General features: G+C 29.7%; 1 protein-coding gene across 1 annotated transcript in view; it reads right to left on the minus strand.

The window, feature by feature from the left end:
• The window catches only part of LOC136040750 (ventral anterior homeobox 1b-like), an 86,289-nt gene extending 72,453 nt beyond the window's left edge, over positions 1–13,836 (minus strand). Inside the window, exon 1 of the transcript XR_010620871.1 lies at positions 11,458–13,836. The gene's annotated coding sequence lies outside the window, so the exon portion shown is untranslated. The remainder of the gene's footprint in view (positions 1–11,457) is intronic.
• Between the last annotated feature and the right edge of the window lie 889 nt (positions 13,837–14,725).

Below are 14,725 nucleotides of genomic sequence, written 5' to 3' on the forward strand. Positions count from 1 at the left end.
AAACCTTAGTTTCTTAAATGATCAAAAATTGTTAATAGAATCAAATGTGTTTTAACCGTATGCGCTCTTTTTATGAAAACTAAAGTTTCTTAAATGATCAAATATTTTTAATAGAATTAAATGTATCTGAACCGTGAGCATTCCTTGTTTTAAAAACTAAACCCCAAGTTTCTTAAAAGATAAAATATTATTAGTAAAATCAAATATGCTTTAATCATATGCATCACTATTTGTCCAAACTAAAACCAAAGCTGCTAAACTATTCAAATATTTTTTAATGAACTAAGATACATTTCAACCATGTATGTTCCTTTTTATGAAAACTAAAGCCCAAGTTCATTAAATAATCAAATATTTTTTAATAAAGTAAGATGTATTTTAACTGTGAGTTTTCCTTTTATGAAAACTAGAGTCAAAGTTTCTTAAATACTCAAGTATTTTTGATAAAATAAGATGTGTTTTAACCGTGTGCGCTCTATTACAACCCTAATTTTCTCAAATGTTCAAATATTATTAATAAAACCAGATGTATTCTAACCAAATTTTCAAATATTATTAATAAAACCAGATGTATTCTAACCAAATGTTATCTTATTTTTGATTATAAAGCTCAAGTTTCTTAAGCGATCCAATATTTCTAATGACATAAGGTGTATTTTAACCGTGTGTATTCATATTTCTGAAAACAAAACCCCAATTTTCTTAAATGCGCAAATACTTTTAATAAAATCAGATGTATTTTAACCATATGCACTCTTATCTATTAATCCAAAACCTACTTTTATCAAATGATCAAATATTTTTAATAAAATACGGAATATTCTAACCATTTGTGTTCTTATTTCTGAAAACTAAAACCCAAGTTTCTTAAATGCTCCAATATATTTAATAGTATCAGATGTAATTTGACCTACTTTTTATGAAAAATAAAACACTAGTTTCTTAAACATTCAAACATTTTAAATAAAATAAGATATATTTGGAAAATAAATCCTTAGTTTCTTAAATGATCAAATATTCTTAATAAAATAAGGTGTATTTTAGCCATTTACGTTCTTGTTTCAGAAAACTAAAACCCCAAGTTTCTTAAATGATGAAAGATTCTTAATAAAAACTTATGTATTTCAACCATAAGTGGTGCTTTTTATAAAAACTAAAACTTTAATGTCTTAAATGATCAGATACTATTAATAAAATCAAATGCATTTTAACCATATATTTCTTATTTCTGAAGACTTAAACCCAGGTTTCATAGATGATAAAATATAGCCCATGTTTCTTCACTACTCTAGTATTTTTAATAAAATAAGATGAATTTTAAATGTGGGTTTCATTTTTGCAAAAATTAAAGCAAGGCTCTTTAAATGATCAAATATTGCCAACAAAATTAAATATATTTGAACTATATTCGTCTTTATTTCTGGAAACTAAAACTCAAGTTTCTTTAATGATTAAGTATTCTTAATAAAATCAGATGTTTTTTAATCACATACGTCCTTATTTTTCAAAACTAAAACCCAATTTTCTTAAATGATCAAATATTATTAATTTTTATTTTAAACCATGTGGGTTCTTGCTTCTGATTCCAAAACCCAGGATTTTAAATGATCAAATATTAATAATGGAATAAGGTGTATTTTTACAATATATGTTCTTTTTTCTGAAAACTAAAACCCAAGTTTATTAAAAGCTCAATTATTTTCAATTGAGTAATATGTATTTTAACCATATGCTTGATTTTTATGAAAACTAGAACCCTTGGTTTCTTAAATGATTTATATTATTAATATAATTGAATTTTTTTAGCCATATGCATCCTTGTTTCTTAAAACTGAAACCAGATTTTTTTTTTTAAATGATCAAGTATTCTAAAAGATATTAGATCTTTTTTAACCGTATGTGTTGCTTATTGGGAAAACTAAAACGGAAGTTTCATAAATGCCCAAATATTTTTAATAGAATAAGATATATTTTAACCGTGTGCAATTTTTTGAAAAAACTAAAACCCAAGTTTCTTAAATAATCAAATATTATAAATAAATAAGATATACTTTTTAACGTGTTTGTTTATATTTCTCAGATGACTTCGAAGACCACACTGCCTTTCCATGACGAAAGTAAAACAGTAAAAATTTATTAAGGTAAATTTTATATCTGTTCACTGTCAATAAAAAGGTTTCATCCCTATTTTGAACTGTTTTACTTTCGTTTATATTTCTGGAAACTAAAGCCTAAGTTTCTTAAATACTCAATTTTTTTTTATTAAATCAGATATAATTTGGCCGTATGTGTTGCTTCTTAAAAAACTAAGACAAAAGCTCCTCAAATATTCAAATATTTGAAATAAAATAAGATATATTTGAAAACTAAACCCCAAGTTTCTTAAATACTTAAATTTTTTTAATGAAATAGAATGTATTTTAACCGTACGCTTGGTTTTTATGAAAACTAGAACCCTTAGTTTCTTAAATGATCAAGTTTTATTAATATAATCAAATATAATTTGATCATATGCATCCTTGTGTCTTAAAACTAAAAACCGAGTCTCTTAAATGGTCAAGTATTCTAACAAAAATCCGACCTATTTCAACCGTATTTTTTGATTATTATGAAAACTAAAACAAAAGTTTCGTAAATGCTCAAGTATTTTTTATAAAATTATGTACATTTGGAAACTAAGCCCCAAGTTTCTTTAACGCTGAAGTTTTTTTTAATGAAATAAGATGTATTTTAACCGTATGTGTTTCTGTTTATGAAAACTAGAACCCTTAGTTTCTTCAATGACCAAATATTTTCAATAAAATAAGGTATATTTTAGCCACGTGCTTTTTAGTTTCTGAAAACTAAAACCCAAGTTTCCTAAATGATGAAATAGTCTTTATAAAAATCGTATGTATTTCAAAAGTATATGGTCCTTTCTATAAAAACTAAAAATGAATTAGTTTCTTAAATGATCAAATATTATTAATTTAAAAAAATGCATTTTAACCATATAGGTTCTTATTTCTGATATCTAAAACCCAAGTTTCTTAAATGATAAAATATTTTTGATAAAAATAAAATGTATTTTAGCCATGTGTTGCTTTTTATGAAAACTAAAACCCAAGTTTATTACCTTATCAAATATTTTTATTGAAATCAGATGAATTTGAAATGTTTGTTCCTTTATTACAAAACTAAAGCCCAGGTTTCTTAAATGATCAATATTGTTAATATAATCAAATATGTTTGAACTTTATGCTTGCTTATTTCTGGAAAATAAAACTCAAGTTGCCAAAATGATCCAGTATTCTTAATAAAATCAGATGTATTTTAATCGTATGTTTCCTTATTGTTCAAAACCAAAACCCAAATTTCTTAAATAGCCAAATATTTTAATATATGAGATGTACATTAGCTGGGTTTTTCTCTCCCTATAAAAATAAAAACTTTGTTTCAGAAACATACAAACATTTAATAAAATCAAATGAACTTGGACAATTTGCGTAATTATATGTCAAAACTAAAACCCAAGTTTCTTAACTACTCACATGTTTTTATTAAATTGAAATGTATTTTAACCATGTCTGTTCCTCCTTATGAAAACTTGTTCATATGGGGATTTTTTTTCAAAGGTGATTTTTTCATCTCCTTTTTTCTTAAATAATCAGATATTTTTAACAAATGAGATGTATTTTAACCATGTGCGTGGCTTTTAATAAAAAGTAAAATATATTATTCTTAAATAATTGATTGTTTAATAAAATCAAATGTTCTTGAACAATATGCGTTATTAGTTGTCAAAACTAATACCTAAAACTCTTCATTACTCAAAAATTTTAATAAAATAAGATGTGTTTTAATCGTGCACGTACTTCTTTTTACGAAAAATAAACCCCAAGTTCATCAAATGACCAAATATTATTAATAAAATCAGATTTATTTTAACCATATGGGCTCTTATTTCTGAATACAAGACCCAAGTTTCAACCATATGTGTTTTTTTTCTGAAAATTTAAAAACCAAGCTTCTTAAATGCTCAAACATTTTCAAATAAATAATATGTATTTCAACCGTGTGCTTACTTTTTATGAAAACTAGAGTCCTCATTCTCTTAAATAATCAAATATTTTTAACATGATCACATGTATTTTAACCATATGGGTCCTTGTTTCTTAAAACTAAAACCCGAGTTTCTTAAATGGTCAAGTAATTCTAAAAAAAATCACATCTATATTAATCGTATGCGTTGCTTATTATGAAAACTAAAACTAAAGTTTATTAAATGCCCAAATATTTCTAATCAAATAGGATATATTTTAACCGTATGAATTCTTTTTTATAAAAACCAAAACCCAAGTTTCATAAATGATCAAATATTATCAATAAATAATATATTCTTTTTAACATTTTGTTTATATTCCTGGAAACTATAGCCTAAGTTTTTTCAATGCTCGAATACTTTTATTGAAATAAGGTATATTTTAACCGTATTTACTCTTTTTTCTTATTAAAACTAAAACCCAAATTTCTGAAATGATCAAATATTATTAATAAATTGGATGTATTTGAACCGTATGTGTTCTTATTTCCGAATCGAAAACCCAAGTTTATTAAATGATCAAATATCTTTAATAAAATAAGGTGCATTTTAACCATTTGAGTTCTTGTTTCTGAAAACTAAAACCCTGTTTTCTTAAATACTCAAATATTTTAATAAAATAAGATTATTGAACCGTATAGGTTGGTTTTTGCGGGAATTAGACCCCTTAGTTTCGAAGATAATCAAATATTATTAATCAAATCAACTGTAATTTAACCATATGCACTCTTTTTTCTGAAAGCTAAATTCCGAGTTTCCTAAATGATCAAGTATTTGTAACAAAATAAGATATGTTTTAACAATGTGCATCTTTTTATAGAAATTAAAGCCTGAAATTCTTAAATGATCGAATTTTATTACTAAATAAAAGCATTTTCTTACGTGTGTGTTTTTATGTCTCAAAATTAAAACCAAAGTTTCAAACTGAAATATTCTGAAATGTTTTTATTGAAATAAGATGAACTTTAACTGTGTGTGCTCTTTTTATGGAAACTAAAACCCAAATTTGTTAAATGATGAAATATTATTAATAAATCAGAAGCATTTTTAACCGCTTGTGTTCTTATTTCTGAATCCAAAACCCAAATTTCTCAAATGATTAGATATTTTTAATAAAGTCAATTATATTCTAACCAAATGTGTTCCTGAAAACTAAACCCAAGGTTTCTTAAATGCTGAAATTTTTAATAAAATAAGATTTATTTTAACCGTATTAATTGCTTTTTATGAAAACTATAATCCTTAGTTTTGTAAATTATCAAACATTATTAATAAAACAAAATATATTTTAACTATTTGCCTTCTTATTTCTGAAGAGTAAAACCAATGTTTCTTATATGATCAAGTATTCCTTATAAAATAAGATGTATTTTAACCGCTTGCACTTTTTTTATGGCTGTTAAGACTCGAGAATCTTAAATAACAAAAATATTATTGATAGATCAGATGTATTTTAACCATTTGTTTTTTATATCTGAAAACGAAAGCCCAAGTTTCTTAAGTGCACCAATATTTTTAATAAAATAAGACATGCTTTAACTGTTTGCAATGCTTCTAGATCAAAAATAGAACCCTGGTTTCTTAAAAGATTAAATATTATTAACAGATTTGATGCATTTTAACCATGTAAATTCTTATCTCTGAAAACTAAAACCCAAGTTTCTTAAATGATCAGATAATCTTAATAAAATTAGATGTATTTTAACAATATGTATCCTTTTTTTCAAAACTAAAACACAAGTTTCCTGCCTTCTCAAATATTTTTAATTAAGTGAAATTCGTTTTAATCGTTTGAGTTCCTTTTTATGAAGACTAAAGTATCTTAAATCATTAAATATTATAAAAAAATCAGTTGTATTTTAACATTTTGTGCTCTTTTTTTATGGAAACTAAAACCCGAGTTAATTTAAATATTAAATATTATTAATCAATTAGATGTATTTTGTTTGCCCTTATTTCTAAAAACTAAAGCCCAAGTTTCTTAAATACTCAAATATTTCTAATAAAATAAGATGCATTTTAGCTATGTGCACTCTTTAAAAAAAATAATAAAACCCCAAGTTTCTCACCAGATCCTATATACAAAACCAGCTGCATTTTAATCGTATGTGTTCTTATTTCTGAATCTAAAACCAGAGTTTCTTAAATGCTCAAATGTTTGTAATTAAAAAAGATATATATTAACCGTGTGACTACTTTACATGGAAACTAAAATTCCAAGCTTCTTAAGTGATCATATATTATTAATATGATCAGATGTATGTTAACCGTGTGTATTTTTATGTCAGAAAACTAAGCCCCAAGTTTTTTTAACTGCTCAAATATTTCTAATAAAACAAGGTGTATGTTAACCTAGTGAGTTTCTTCTCGTGAAAACTAAACCCCAAGTTTTTCAAGTGATTAAATATCATTTATCAAAATCTAATGCTTTTTGTCAATGTTTATTCTTATTTCTGAAGCTAAGACGCAAGTTTCTTAAATACTCAAATATTTTTAATAAAAAAGGTGATTCTAACCATTTTCATTCCCTTTTGTGAAAACTAAAACTTTAGTTTCTTAAATGATCAAATATTTTTACATAAAATCAGATGTATTTTAACTATGTGTTGTTTTATTTTTGAAATTTAAAACCCGTTTCTTAAATGATCAAAATTATTAATAAAAATAAGATTAATTTTAACCGCGTGCGTTTCTTTACATGAAAATTAAACCCCAAAATTTTTAAATGCTCAAATATTATTATTGAAAACCAAATCTATTTTATCCTTGTATTCTCTTGATCCTGAAAACTAAAACACAAGTTTTTTAAATAATCCAATTTAATTAATAAAATAAGATATATTTTAACCATATGCATTATTTTTATGAAAACTAAAACCCAAGTTTCTTAAGTGATCAAAAATAATTAATAAAGTCAGAAGTATTTTTTAACGTGTGAGTTTGTATTCCTGAAAACTAAACCCAAAGTTTCTAAAATACTGAAATATCTTTAATAAAATAAGAAGTATTTTAACCGTTTGTGTTCCTTTTTATGAAAATTAAAAATCATTTCTTATAAGTGATGAAACATCAATAATAAAACCAAAAGTATTATAACTATGTTTTGTTTATTCCTGATAAATAAACCCCAAGTTTCTGCCAGTTAACATTAAGAACTGAATTAGGGGATTCTCTGTTTGGAATAATTAATCCTGAGTTAGGTTACATTGTGTTAACTACATAAAAGTTAGGTTTGATTTGGTTCAGCTCGCGTGAGGCTACGCTAACTGAACCCAATCAAACCTAACTTTTAAGCAGTTAACACATGGTTAAAATATATTTGATTTTATTAACAATATTTGCTTATGTAAAAAATATGGGAAAATTGGTGTCATAAAAAGAACGCACACAGTTAAAATACATCTTTTTTATTAAAAATATTTTAGCATTCAAGCAACATACATGATCACTTATGAAACTTGGATTATTAGTTTCCACTAATAATCCAAACGGTTCTCACGAATAATCCAAACGGTCCAAAAAATCAAACGGTTCTCACGAATGAAACACGGTTTTAATAAAAAGCAACCAATACAGTCAAAATAGATCTTATTTCATTAAAAATATGTGAGCCTTTAAGAACATTGGTGTTTAATATTTTGAAATATAAACACATATACTTAAAATACATCTTATTTTATTAAATACGTTTGATCACTTAAAAAACTTGGACTTTGGATTCAGAACACATATTTTTAAAATGTATCTCATTTTTTTTTAAATATTTGAGCATTTAAGAAACTTAAGAAAGTTGGGTTTTGGTTTCAGAAATAAAAATACACACGGTTCAAATACATCTGATAATATTAAAATATTTGATTATCCAAGATCCTTGGAGCTCAGTTTTCAGAAATATAAACATACACGGTTGAAATACACCTTATTTTATTATTTTAGCATTTAAAAAACTTGGGTTTTGGATTCAGAAATAAGAACCTATGGTTAAAATACATTCCAAAAGCCCCCGAAAGGGACTGCTTCCTCATCAACGCCCCGCTTTGTACGCTAAAGTTTGACTCTATCTCTCAACTCTTCTTTTTAAAACAGTAAACAACTTTAGCGTAAAGAGCGGGGCGTTGATGAGGAAGCAGCCCCTTTCATATACGAAGTAATTTCTGTTCGTTTTAAGTTTTACTGTCGCTTCTTACTTTCAGTTAAAAAAAAAACTTGTTTTTTTATTTAATTTTTGAACGTTTTTGAACCGATGCATGTTTTGATTTTGGCTCTTCGCGGAGGAATAATTGAAACGAAATTTGCATATTTATTTCTTTGGCTAAATGGCTTTCTCATAGTTTTGATCGAATGATTTTGAGAAAAAAAGGAGCAGGGGAGGAAGCCTGGTTGCCCTCCGATTTACTTAAAAATTCAACTAGAACTTTTATTTTTTTACGAATGTTTTTATTGGCAAAAGATATACGTAACTTATAAATTAGCTTACGTAACGAACTTTTGTATTCTCATATTTTTCTTACATACTAGCTGTTGGGGTGACGCTTCGTGCCACCCCAACACCTAGTTGGTGGGGGTGCTTCGCGCCCCCCAAGCCCCCCCACACGCGTAAGTCGTTACGCGCCATATTAGGTACGTGCCATTGTAGTTGTGTCCCTGTGTCCTGGTCGTCATTTATATTCCCTGTGTCCCGGTGTCCCGGTCTATAATTTCTGTTTGAATGTCCCGGTCGTCATTTATATTCCCTGTGTTCCAGTGTCCCGGTCGTCATTATGAAAATTATATTCCCTGTGGCCCAATCGTCATTTGTGTCCCGGTGTCCCAGTCTGTAATATCTCTTTGATTGTCCCGGTCGTCATTTATATTCCCTGTGTCCCAGTGTCCCGGTCGTCATTTGTATCACGGTCTGTATATACATTCGTTTTTGAATTGGTATATTATGAAATAAATTTTTAATTTTTTTCCTTTTTTCTTTTTATTTTTTTTTGGTTTTTGCCTTTTTTTAGCTTTTTAGTTTTTTTTCTTTTTTCTTTTTAGTTTTTTTTTGTAGTTTTTACCTTTTTTAGGTTTTTTATTTTTATTTTTATTTTTTTTTAGTTTTCTTTTTCTCCTTTATTTTTCAGATTTTTTTCTTTTTTAGTTTTTAGTTTTTTACCTTTTTTTTATTTTTTTTTTAGTTTTTTAGCTTTTTTAGTTTTTTTAGTATTTTCTCTTTAGTTTTTTTGTAGTTTTTACCTTTTTTAGTTTTTTTCTTCTTTTGTTTTAGCTTTTTTAGTTTTATTTTTCTTTTTAGTTTTTTTTCTTTTTAACTTTTTTTAGTTTTTTTTTTAGTTTTTTTCTTTTTCAGTTTTTTTTTGTAGTTTTTACCTTTTTTAGTTTTTTCTTCTTCTTTTGTATTAATGCTAATGCCAAGGTTCGAACCTTGAACCTCTCGGACCTAGAACCTGGAACATAACGCTTTACCAACTCAGCTACTTCGGCTTGTATACATCTACCTTTTTTAGTTTTTTTTTTCTTTTTTAGTTTTTTTAGTTTTTTTATCTTTTTATTAGTTTTTAGTTTTTTTTGCTTAAGCCCAGGTTCGAACCTGGAACCTCTCGGACCTAGAACCTGGAACAGAACGCTTTACCAATTGAGCTACTTCGGCTTGGATACATTCGTTTTTGAATTGGTATATGATGAAATAATTCAGACGTCATATGCGGACAGTGACGTCACTCGACAGACAGACAGACAGACAACTTATTTATATATATAGAGATATGAGGGGTTCACCCGCTCGTCAGTACTTCGCTCTTTACACTAAAGCTTAAATTTTGTCCCAACTCATTAAGAATGACCCCTGAATCACAAAATAGTTGAAATTACTAAAAACACTTTAGCGTAAAGAGCGAGGTATTAGGAGGAGGTGAGCCCCTCATATGCGTAATAATTTCTGTTCGTTTTAATTTTTAATGCTGCTCCTTACTTCCAGTTGAAAGAACTTTTTCATATTTATTTTTTCATTATTTTTTTTCAAATAATGCTAGAAAATCCTGTCCCCCTACCAAAAAATCCGTCAGAAAACGTTTGTACACTTCCCAATAACCATTACTATTTGTAAGCACTGGACAAAGTTTGTAACTTGTATCCCCTCCCACGGGGACTGTGGGGGAGTAAGTCGTCCCCGAAGACATAATTATAAGGTTTTTAGACTACGCTGAATAAAACGGTTGTCTCAGAATTTTGATCCGTTGACTTTGGGAAAATAATTAGCGTGGGAGGGGGCCTAGGTGCCCGACAGTTTTTTTTCATTTAAAAAGGGCACTAGAACTTTTCATTACCGTTAGAATAAGCCCTCTGGCAACATTCTAGGACCACTGGGTCAATACGATCACCCCTGAAAAAAAAAAAAAAAAAAAAAAAAAACAAATAAACACGCATCCGTGATCTGCCGTCTGCAAAAAAGACAAAATTCCACATTTTTGTAGATAAGAGCTTGAAACTTCTACTCTAGGGTTCTCTGATACGCTGAATCTGATGGTGTGATTTTTGTTAAGATTCTATGACTTTTAGGGGGTGTTTCCCCCTATTTTCTAAAATAAGGCAAATTTTCTCAGGCTCGTAACTTTTGATGGGTAAGACTAAACTTGATGAAACTTGTATATTTAAAATCAGCATTAAAATTCTATTCCTTTGATGTAGCTATTGGTATCACAATTCCATTTTTTTAGACTTTTGGTTACTATTGAGGCGGGTCGCTCCTTACTACAGTTCGTTACCACGAACTGTTTGATAAAAAAAGCTGTAATTAATAATGTAGAAATTATTTTGGAAAATATTATAGAAAATTATGGAAATAATTTAGAAAAGTGTAATTAATGTAGACCTCTAAATTAATAGGATAATCATAGCAAGTTACTGTTATCTAGCAGTTGAATTCCATTTTTTCTTTGTCCTATATTATTTTCTAATGTATTTTTGCCAGCCCCTCGGACGAGTTTTTAATTCTGGGGGTGGCTGTTATTACTGTTTTTGTTAATAATAAATGTTTTCTAAGTCATATAAACAGTAAATTTAAGTTCGCCGAGTTAAGGGTGCAGATTAGTTTTCCCCATGGTCACATGGTGTAGGATGAATAAGCCAACCAATAGTGCCAGGATATGCAGGCGATTCGTTTATATCTTGGTTCAGATGGACAGTATCTGTGCAACTTTGCTGCTCAATTGACTAAATAAGTATTTATTCAAAATAAGTTATATTAGTGGAACTAAACTACACCTTTACTGTTCTCCCATTTACACACATGCCTACTCTCATCTGACTCCTAAGCCCGATTCTGCTAGTTGAAACAGTATAAAAGCACTATTTGATATGTTAAAAACACTAAGTGCCATCATTTTACTTACTTCTACTTTATATTGACACTCCAATCCTAAAAATTGTATGGGCGTAACCACACCTCTTCAGAATTTCAAACTAGATTTACGTTCCATGGGCAACCTGCGGTGTTGCGACAACCTTTGTTCGGCTTCGCCGAGTAAAATGTTGCGAGAGCAATACTTTGGTTTTGTTTCCTCGCTTTGCTTAAACGCTGAAGTTGTTAATCTGTAAGGATCTTAAAATAAATACTAGGTACACTAACTCGCAAAGGTTGCAAATTCCTCATTTTAACTAGCAAAAGTTGCAAACCCCTCATCGCTAAAGATGATTGTAGCCTAACAGCCGATTTTTACTCAAAAGTCCAATACATGTCTTAGCGCTGGAACCAAATTGGTCTCACCATCAAATACACCAGAAACAAATAATAGGTACACCAACTAGCAAAATTTGCGAACCCCTCATTGCAGAAGATGATTATGAGCTAACAGCCGACAGTTACTTAAGATTCCCCTATATGTCTCACAATTGGTATCGGCCTATTTTTGGGTTTCAGTGTGTACCTTACTACTGAGGTTGTCAACCCCTTTAAACTTTCAAACTGGTAAATCTCATGAAGGAATATTTCTACCAAAAAACGTATGATATATACTTTGATCAGCTCATCAAGAGCTATCGACTGCCATCGACAAAAAAATCTATCTGTCTTAGTTCAAAAGTTGACTTTTTTGCCGTAAGCCAAGTTTCTAACGTCATTACTTAGAAAGAAGAAAAGGATAAACTCTAATTTCTCTAGCAATGGGATATATTTTAAAGTTTAAGAGGCATATTTGATACGATTTCTTTATCAGCCTATTTGTGGTTTCAGTGTGTACCTTACTATTGAAGTTGTCAACCCCTTTAAACTTTCAAACTGGTATATCTCATGAAGAAATTTTTCTACCAAAAATGGATGACACATACTTTGATCAGGTCATCAAGAGCTATTGACTGCCGTCCAAAAAAAAATCTATCTGTCTTAGTTCTAAAGTTGACTTTTTTGCCGTAGGCCAAGTTTCTAACGTCACCACTTAGAAAGGAGTAAAGGATAAACTCTAATTTTTTTAAGCAGCGAGATAACTTTTAAAGTTTAAGAGGTACATCTGATACCATTTCTCTGCCGTAATCCCGAGTGCGAAAAACCGAATGATAAACTCCGCTGAAATCATGAACAGAAATGGGGAGAAACAATAGATGGCAGCACTTTCGGCCACCGCTTTTTTATTTCTGTATTTTTTTCTATTTATCACTCAAAGAAGATATATTGGCTGTGGGACCTGGTAACTGCCGCATATATTTAAAACTTGTAGAGTTTTGTCCATCTTCGATTTGAAACTGGTGCCTGCCTGCTTGCCTGCTAGAACAGAGCTTTCCACTCGAAAGCAGAAGCATGGTTTGTTGAAACGAAGGCTTCAATGCATAACTTCAGGTAGTTCGCTCTAACATAGGCTATAAAATTCCAAGCCACTTCACACACTATAGGCTCTGGCTCAAGGACAAGCAAAAACCATCTTTTTTGCCCCAGGCAAGAGCTCTAAGAAGCTTTCCAAAATGCAGTCACATTCATCAATCTAAGGTCTGTAAAAATCGCAGAGGTTAGACCCTTACCACTTCCTAGGAGTAAGCTGAAATTGGGGTGCTAGGAACAAAAAAAAAAACAACGCGACAAAACCAAAGTGTTGCTTTCGCAACACAATTATGATTTAAAACACTATTTTGTAAGTTTGAAACTCCCCATTATCTCATTTTCGTATCACTATGATAAAACTGGGAAAAAAAGAAAAACAGGCTGGAAAACAAAAACAAAAACGGGACAAAGTAGCTCCTATAAAAACAGAAACAGAACAGGTAAATAAAAATTAAAACTTAATATATATCATCTATTTCTGTTTTCTTTTTTTCTCTCTTTCTTTTTTTTATATGAACAGAACAAAAACAGATTTTTTTAAAGCAGATTAGAAACGGAAATAGGGCCCATGCTTATTCTGGAGCAAGGCATGCAGGACTTATCATTGCGAAAAGGGAAATGTTTGCTCGTGGATGTGTCCAAAAAAGCTAAAGGGTGTTGAGGTAAACTTCCGAGTATATTGAGGGGGATGACGAACTAAATAAAAAGACACTGTATATCCAGGCAGGCAATAGGGATAATCTATAATATCTTTGGAAAAGCTACAGGTGTTAACTTAAAACTTTCAGGGTAACTACTTAATTACTTTAATCACCTTAATTTGCACTTCGGAGCGATAAGGCCCAATGGATCTGTGTTGCTACTGCTACTACTACTGTTGCAGCTACACTTGTAACTGGTTTCGACTACCACTGTTACTGTGACAAATTACGGCTGTTACTACGACTACGTGTGACTGTGACTAAATTTACTTTTGACAACTTTCAGGAAATGTTGAGGAAAAAAGAGGTAAACACCCCCTAAAAGTCATAAAATATTAATGACAATCACACCATCAGATTAGCTTATCAAAGAATCTTACTGTAGAGTTTTCAAGCTCCTATCTGCAAAAATGTGGAATTTTTTATTTTTTGCCAGAAGAAAGATCACGGATGCGTGTTTATGTGTGTTTTTTTTTTGTTTCTTTCCCCAGGAGTGATCGTGTCGATCCAGTCGTCCTAAAAAGACACGAGAGGGCTCATTTCATGGATAAAAGTTCTAGTGCCCTTTTTAAGTCACCAATCGGAGGGCAGCTAGAGGGCAGCTCCACCCTCATTTTCCCCCAAAGTCAAAAGATCAAAATTTCCAGATGACCATTTTGTTCAGCATACTTTAAAATCTAATAAAAATGTCTTGGGGGACAATTTAATCACCCAAAGTCCCAGGGGCAAGGGCTGCAAGTCACGAACTTTGCCCAGTGTTTGCATATAGTATTGGTTATTGGGAAGTATGCTACCGTTTTCAGGGGGAATTTTTTCTTGTGGTGGAGGGGGGGGGGGGCTGGGGGAGGTGGTTATGTGAGAGAATCTTTCCATGGAGGCATTTATTGCGAGGAAAGATAATTTCCATGAAGGGGACGCTGGATTTTCCATTTTTATTTAAAAGAAAATGAGAAATTAAATATTCTTAATTTTTCAACTCAAAGTAAGAGGAAATTTAAACTTAAAATGAATAGAAATTATTAGGTTTATGAGGGGGTTCGTCCCCTCCTCGATAACTGGCTCTTTACGCTAAAGTATTCTTAGTAATTTCAAAAGAGCTATTCATTCTATTTAAATGGTCTTTTTAATTCAGAGGTTATCCTTAAAGAT

This window comes from Artemia franciscana, chromosome 21 (genome assembly GCF_032884065.1).
Source record: "Artemia franciscana chromosome 21, ASM3288406v1, whole genome shotgun sequence".
Classification (NCBI taxonomy): domain Eukaryota; kingdom Metazoa; phylum Arthropoda; class Branchiopoda; order Anostraca; family Artemiidae; genus Artemia; species Artemia franciscana.